Raw genomic sequence first — 7320 nt, 5'->3', positions numbered from 1 at the left:
TTAAAGTTTCCTCCCACCCCAGTGAGCCAGGAGTGGTCAGAGGGCTGCAGGAGGGCCATGGGCTCTGGCAAGATGCAGCTCCTGTGTGACAGTGCGAAGCTTGTCTTGAGCCACAAGCTGAGCACCAGGCACCACAAGCCTGCAGCACAGAAGTAAGGTTGGCAGTACACTATATAGAAGAAGTGGGCAAACTTTTTGGCCAAGGGCCACATAGGGGAATAGAAATTGTATGGCGGGCCATGAATCCTCACAAAATTGGGGTTGGGGTGTGGGAGGGGGTGAGCACTCTGGCTGGGGGTGCGGGGCCTGGGGATGAGGAGTTTGGGGTGTAGGAGGGTGGTCTGGGCTGGAACCAAGAGGTTCGAAGGCAGGGGTGGGGGAAGGGGTGCAGGTTCCAGCTGGGGGTGTGGGCTCTGGAGTGGGGCTGGGGATGAGAGGTTTGGGGTGCAGGAGGGTGCTCCAGGCTGGGATCAAGGGGTTTGGAGAGCGGGAGTGGGATCAGGGGTTTGGGGAGAGGCTCAGGGGTGCAGGCTCCGAGTGGTGCTTACCTCAAGCAGCTCCCAGAAGCAGTGGTATGGCCCTTCTCCAGCTCCTATGCAGAGGCACAGCCAGGTGGCTCTGCACGCTGCCCCATCCACAGGCACTGCCCCTGTAGCTCCCGTTAGAGCACCAGAGGGGACCATTAGAGCACGTAGGATCCGGACCGGGGCCACACCGCAGCTTCCGGGAGCCACATGGTGCAGCCCCGATCCTGTGTCCTGGCTAGAGTGCTGGAGCGGGGCCAAGCTGGGTGGTGCGGCCTCTGACCCTGTGCCCCGACTGGAGCGGTGCTGAGCCGCGTGGTGCGGCCTCGACCCAGCACCCCGGCTGGAGCAGGGCTGCACCTTGTGGTGCGGCCTCTGACCCCACTCTCCAGCGGGAGCTCGCTGGCTGGCATAAAACAGCTCGCAGGCTGGATCTGGCCCACAGGCCGTAGTTTGCCCACCCCTGCTATATACCATGACACTCTTACTTCTGCGCTGTTGCTGGCGGTGGTGTTGCCTTCAGAGTTGGGCGCCCAGCCAGCACCCGCCAGTATCAGGACACCCTGCCAGTGTGTAATTTATGCTGGGGCTGAGCTCTGGCATCTCTTTCAATACAAATTAAACACTGTGGGAGGCAGTGGGGCCCAGAGGTGATGTGGCCGGGAAAGCCCAGGGAGCCCGTGGGGGTCAGGAGTGATGGGGGTGGGGCTGCCAAAATACAAGTTTGCCCAGAGTGCCATTTCCTTTAAGGCTGGCCCTGTATAAGAGCAACACTCTCATGTGGGAACTACAGAACCCGAACCACCAAAAAAGAAAATCTACCTTCTGCTGGCGGCATTTGACTCAGATGATGAAAACGAACGTGCTTTGGTCTGCAGTGCTTTGGATCATTATCGAGCAGAACCCATCATCAGCATGGACACATCCTCTGGAGTGATGGTTGAAGCAAAGGGACATATGAATCTTTAGCGTATCTGGCACATAAGTATCTTGCAATGCCTGCTACAACAGTGCCATACAAACGCCCGTTTTCACTTTCAGGTGACTTTGTAAACGAGAAGTGGGCGGCATTATCTTCTGCAAATGTAAACAAACTTGTATGTCTGAACGATTGGCTGAACAAGAAGCAGGACTGAGTGGAGTTGTAGGCTCTACAGTTTTACATTGTTTTATTTTTGAATGCAGTTATCTTTTGTACATAACTCTACATTTGTATTAAGTGAATTGAAAAATATTTTATTTTTACAGTGCAAATATTTATAATAAAAAATATAAAGTGATCACTGTACACTGTATTCTGTTGTAATTGAAATCAATGTATTTGAAAATGTGAAAACATCCAAAAATATTCATATAAATGGTATTCTATTATTGTTTAACAGCATAATTGATCGCACAATTAATTGCAATTAATTTTTTTAATCGCTTGACAGCCCTACTATGAACAAAGACAATTTTATGAGACCAGAAGCTAAAATGTGTGTCACATTAAAACTCCTGATCTGGAAGAGTGTGCTGCACTTACAAATGTCTGATTTTAAAAATAATCCTTTTGTTAATATGAAAAACATCTTCAAATTATTTCCTATGTTTTAATCACTTGTTTACTTGGAGGTAGCTGCTTCTTTTCAGGATCGGGGGAATTTTTCAGTGCTCATGCTTTTGCTCTACGTTGAATAGGTTTTCGCTTGATTGGGCCCAATCCTGAAAATACTTCTACTGATCATAGTGCCTGTTCGTGTGAAGTAAGAAGGGCAATGTTCAGTAGTATGTGTTTGCAGGATTGAACCTTTTTATTTATTTTTGTTCATTCTTGGTATACTGTAATATTTTTGTTCATTTGTGGCATGATCATTTAAAAAATATAAAGGAACAAGGATGGGAGAGTTCTCATTGGACTGCTGCAGCCATGTAACATCTCTTCTTTGCCTAGTCCTACACAAATATGTCTTTGTGTTTGAAAAGAGGAAGAATTCTTATTTTTCACCTGAAAAGTCTCATTTATGTATTCTAGACTGTAGTAGTTTTGTATGATTTGAAAAAAAGTAAAGCTTGTAGGTGTTTCTCTAGCATGATTGGGTGGATCTGAGGGAAAGACTCATATTTTTTCAAAGAATTTTGCCGGTTATGCTGGAAGCTATTACCTTTTCCTATATGGCACTAAGGAAGCAGCTATTCAGGTATATTTTATGTCTGAGTTGTGTGTTTTTGGTAATTAATATTTATATTATTCATATTAAGTGTTTGTAATACATCAGAATTCTTTTTGTATGAAGTATCTCAAAATACAGCAAGAAGCATTACAACCCTCAGGACTACACTGTAAGATGGTTACTTAACATGCCTATTAGTTACTCTTGACTGTGGCTTGGGAGTCAAAATGAATAGAGGTGCTAGCTAGAGTGGAAACCTCCTCCCGCCTAGTCTTGGAGGACAGAATATGGGAACAATATCCATCAGGTACATATTCTCAGAGAATTGGGAGTGCACACTATCTTTCATCCTGTACAAATCCTGGTCTACCTGTCCTGATAAAACAAACAAAACTATATTTGAATAGATGTTGAAGCTTAACCAAAAGCAATACTCAGCATAGAATACTTTTTCCTATAAAAAGGAATGTAAGATAAGCACTTTTCCATCTGTATAGGGAAGATTGCAGCCATAGGTGCCTACTCCATGGGTGTTCCAGGGCTGGAGCACCCACAGGGAAAAATTAGTGGGTGTTCTGCACCCACCAGCAGCCAAGCTCCCCGCCCCGTCCCCCTGTCTTACCTCCTCCTCCACCGCCTCTGCCTCCTCCCCTGAGCGCACCATGTCCCTGCTCCTCCCTCCCTCCCTCCCAGCGCTTGCCGCTGCCAAACAGCTGTAGTAAGCTCCAGGAGGGAGAGTGAAGGAGCGGGGATGTGGCACAGTCAGGGGAGTGTTGGATCATATTAAAGAAGTTCTGTATCAAAATCACAAATGAGTTTGATTCCCCATAATTTAAATTCCAGGGTATTACTAATTAAGAGGTCTCTTGGTTTTTGGTACTGTTTCTCTCTCTATATGTGTGAAATTTGCAAGCTGCTAATTGTGTTAGTACATTCTAAGACAGAGTCTGTTCTCAAAGCAATTCTTTGTAACAACAACTACTCACACAGAGAGAGTCTCAAAGCAATACTCTGTAACAACGGAAACAGCACCCAGAGACTCCCCGCCCTTTTGTTGTATTCATCTCGCTTTGTTAACAATTGTGATTAAAATAGAGATAGAGGATGTATGTGGATGGATGCTTGGTGTGGATAATAACTGAATGATCAGGGAGGTGCCAGCCTAAGAATCCAGTGTCCATCGGCTGAAGAAGGCGTCAAGTGGAAATAACCAGAGGATCCCTGGAGGGCAGAATGGAATCCACCCAACAGCCTCAAGAATGGGAGAACCAAAGAACAAGATAACATCTGGCAGACCGGAGCTGTCAGGAATGTGCCATCTGCTGATTGATTCAGGAACAGCATGATGAAGCAATTCCCATAGACTGGCATAGGAAGAAATTCCTATAAAAATGGATTCTAGAAAGTGAGAACTTTGGGGTCTGATTCTGCAAACCAACTTCCAGGAACATCAGATGAGCATCTGACAAGGCCCTGTTCCCTCCTCATGTCCAGGTCACCTGGGCAGTGGCTTGGCATGAGTAACTCTAAGGCTGGTAACTATGATAACAACCTTACAGAACCTGTTTGTGTGTATGAATGAATGTGTGAATAAATATGAGATTGAATAGAATGTTATAGCTATAACTAACTGCTTACTATGATTCTTTCTGTATTCACAATAAATGTGGTATTTTGCCTTTTCCCCTTTAATAAGATCCTGCTGGTTTTTATTTTATTGGTATAACAGGAGGAGGTGGGGAAGAGGCAGAGCTGGGGTGGGGATTTGGGGAAGGAGTCGGAATAGGGGCAGGGAGGGGGCAGAGTTGGGGCAGGGACTCTGGGGAAGGGATTGGAATGGGGGTGGGAGGGGGCAGGGCAGGGGTGGAGTCGGGGCGAAGCTGGGCTGGGGGCAGAGGTGGGGTTGAGCACCCATCGGCGCCATTAGTAGTCGGCGCCTATGATTGTAGCCTTCATGGAATAAATATGTTGTACCATTCTTTGTCATATAGTATGTTAATAGGGAGAGAAAAGCTTTATTTTTGTATGAGTTTGCATGATTATGGGCTTTTTGAAATCACTAGCATTTTCCCTTTAAACCAAAACTTTCATCCAAATGAAAATAGGTTTAAAACAGTGTCTCAGTCTTCTCATTGCCTCTCAATGTTTAAGCATAATAAATCTGAAAGTAAAACTTGAATGGTATACACTGTATACCTTTAAAAACATATCTGGTTCTTAATGTTATTCCAGAAACACTCAGATGTATGTCTCTATTCCACAAAAAACTTAAGCACTTGCTTAAACTTGTCCCAGTGGAGTCAAACATATGCTTTAAGAGTTTTGCTGAATGGGGGCCTCAATTAAGTTTGTATATAACTTGCCAACAATATTTGAGAATCCCTACTTTGAAATTGAAGCAGAAAATGTTGAAGAAACTTGTGCATGAAATCAGTGGCAGACTAAGGGACAGAATCTAGCAGACCTGACTGCCAGGCTCCTGCTCTAAACACTAGATCACATTAATCCTTTCCAGTTAAACAGAGGCTTGAATGTAGTGATTCTCTACCACATTGCTGTGATCTTTTTACAGTGAATCGATACAATGGAAAAAGAAAAGGAGTATTTGTGGCACCTTAGAGACTAACCAATTTATTTGAGCATAAGCTTTCGTGAGCTTCAGCTCACTTCATCGGAGGAAGTGAGCTGTAGCTCACGAAAGCTTATGCTCAAATAAATTGGTTAGTCTCTAAGGTGTCACAAGTACTCCTTTTCTTTTTGCGAATACAGACTAACATGGCTGTTATTCTGAAACCTGTCAATATAATGGAGTGGGTTTACATCATTCCTCTCCATGAATGAAAAAATCTGGATCTCTCCAAAAGTTGCTGCCTGTTACTGGGAAGAGACTTTTTCTCAGTAGCATAGTTATTTTGCTTTTGTCAAAGTAATTATCAAAGTAAGAATTAAAGCTTTGATGGTAAATGATGATTTGGCTTTAGAACATCTTTTCCAATTCACTTCTTATTTTTTTCTTTGTTCCAGCATGCTTTAGTTACAAGTGTACTGTAAAGATCATAATGACTAATTACCTCTAACAAGAATAACAAGTCAATTACTAGTTTTGTCAGAATACCTGACAGCATCTTACATAAAATTAAAAACTTCATGTCTTTGCTTACATGACATTTAAACAGGGCCATCCTTAGGCATACACAGCATACGCGGCTGCATAGCGCATCCGAAAATGTGGGGCACCCCTGGGTCTTAATATCCACCCTGCCACCTCTTCCTATCCCTGTTCTGACCCTTCCTGCAGGCTCCCACAGCTAGCTGTTGCAGCCAGGTGACTCTTACTCCGGAGGGGATCTAGTATCTTAAAAATGTAAAAGCCTTCCAGCCTGCCAGACCTATTAGCACAACACTGAAACTGTTAAAGAGCCCTTCAAATGGTAATGAAGCCATTTAACAGGCATTTGCCAACCCCCAGGTATATACTGTCAGTTTCTGAATTTACTGACAAAAACAGTTGTGCATTACTCTAATATTTACTGAGAACATGTTAGTCTACAGGACCTTAGTTTAAAACTTGCTTTAAAAATATTTCATTAGTGTGTTGCTGAAGATGATAAAATCACATTTCTCAAAAATCCTTGAAAAGAGCCCTTAAAGGGACAACACCCCTTTCCTACCAGATAGCTGGACAAATGAGTTTCCCTTTCTTTACTTCTGATTATTTGATTAACTGGTTTTAAGAGAACCGTCTAGCAAAATCAGTACCTTAGTAAGATATAAAATCCTTTGTCTAAAAATCTTTGGAAACATTTTTTAAAGTTGGTGAAATTTCATAAACATGTCTTTTTATGGAGATCACACAGAGTAAATTAGTGTTCCCTTTTTCTAAAAGTAATGAACATTGTTATGAATACACTAAACCTCTGTGACTCATTAATTTAAAATAATGTTGTTTCAGTGAGTTAAATATGTAGTAATCTGGAATGATTACTTTATGAAGGCTTAAGAGAGTATTTAAAATACAAAATCAGCTTAGAAATACCAATTGAGAAAATGTAAAACAGAAGAGTTGCATCATGTATTCCATAATATTTAATGTTGTATTCAGCAGGACAGCTGACTTGCCCTAAGTACAAAGTTTTTGCAAATAAATTTCTGACAAACTTCAGGGTATATCAAAAAACCTGTGACTGACATTTTTTATTCCCAAATTTAGTGCTTTTAATTAGGTACGTTCTGCATGTCCAGTCTTCACCTTCTGGCATGCAGTGGAAAACATGCTCCATTTTCTTTAGAAAGAAATTGCAGAAGAGTGTTTTTTTTCAAATGTCATTTGCTTCATTTGGGTTCAGGAATTTGACTGGAAGTGGGTGATCGGTGAGGAGGAGGGAGACAATGAAGAGAGGGTGGGATCTGGGCAGAGTGGGGGCAGGGCCTGGGGCAGAGCAGGGGTGGAGTATGGGCAGGGCCACAGGTGGGCTGGGGAGCTAGCCTCTCCAAAGCGGCAGCTTCACCCACTGCCCATGACAGCAGGTAAGAACAGGTCGGCTCCCGCCCACCCAGTGCGCACTGCAGTTTCCTTAGGCAGGGGCCGTATTCACAGAGCCGAATGTGTCAGCACTGCACATTCTGCATGAGGGAGAGGATAC

The sequence above is a fragment of the Caretta caretta genome, chromosome 5 (assembly GCF_965140235.1).
Source record: "Caretta caretta isolate rCarCar2 chromosome 5, rCarCar1.hap1, whole genome shotgun sequence".
Taxonomy (NCBI): Eukaryota; Metazoa; Chordata; order Testudines; family Cheloniidae; genus Caretta; species Caretta caretta.
The sequence above is the reverse complement of the archived record's forward strand: the minus strand, read 5'-3'. Positions refer to the sequence as shown.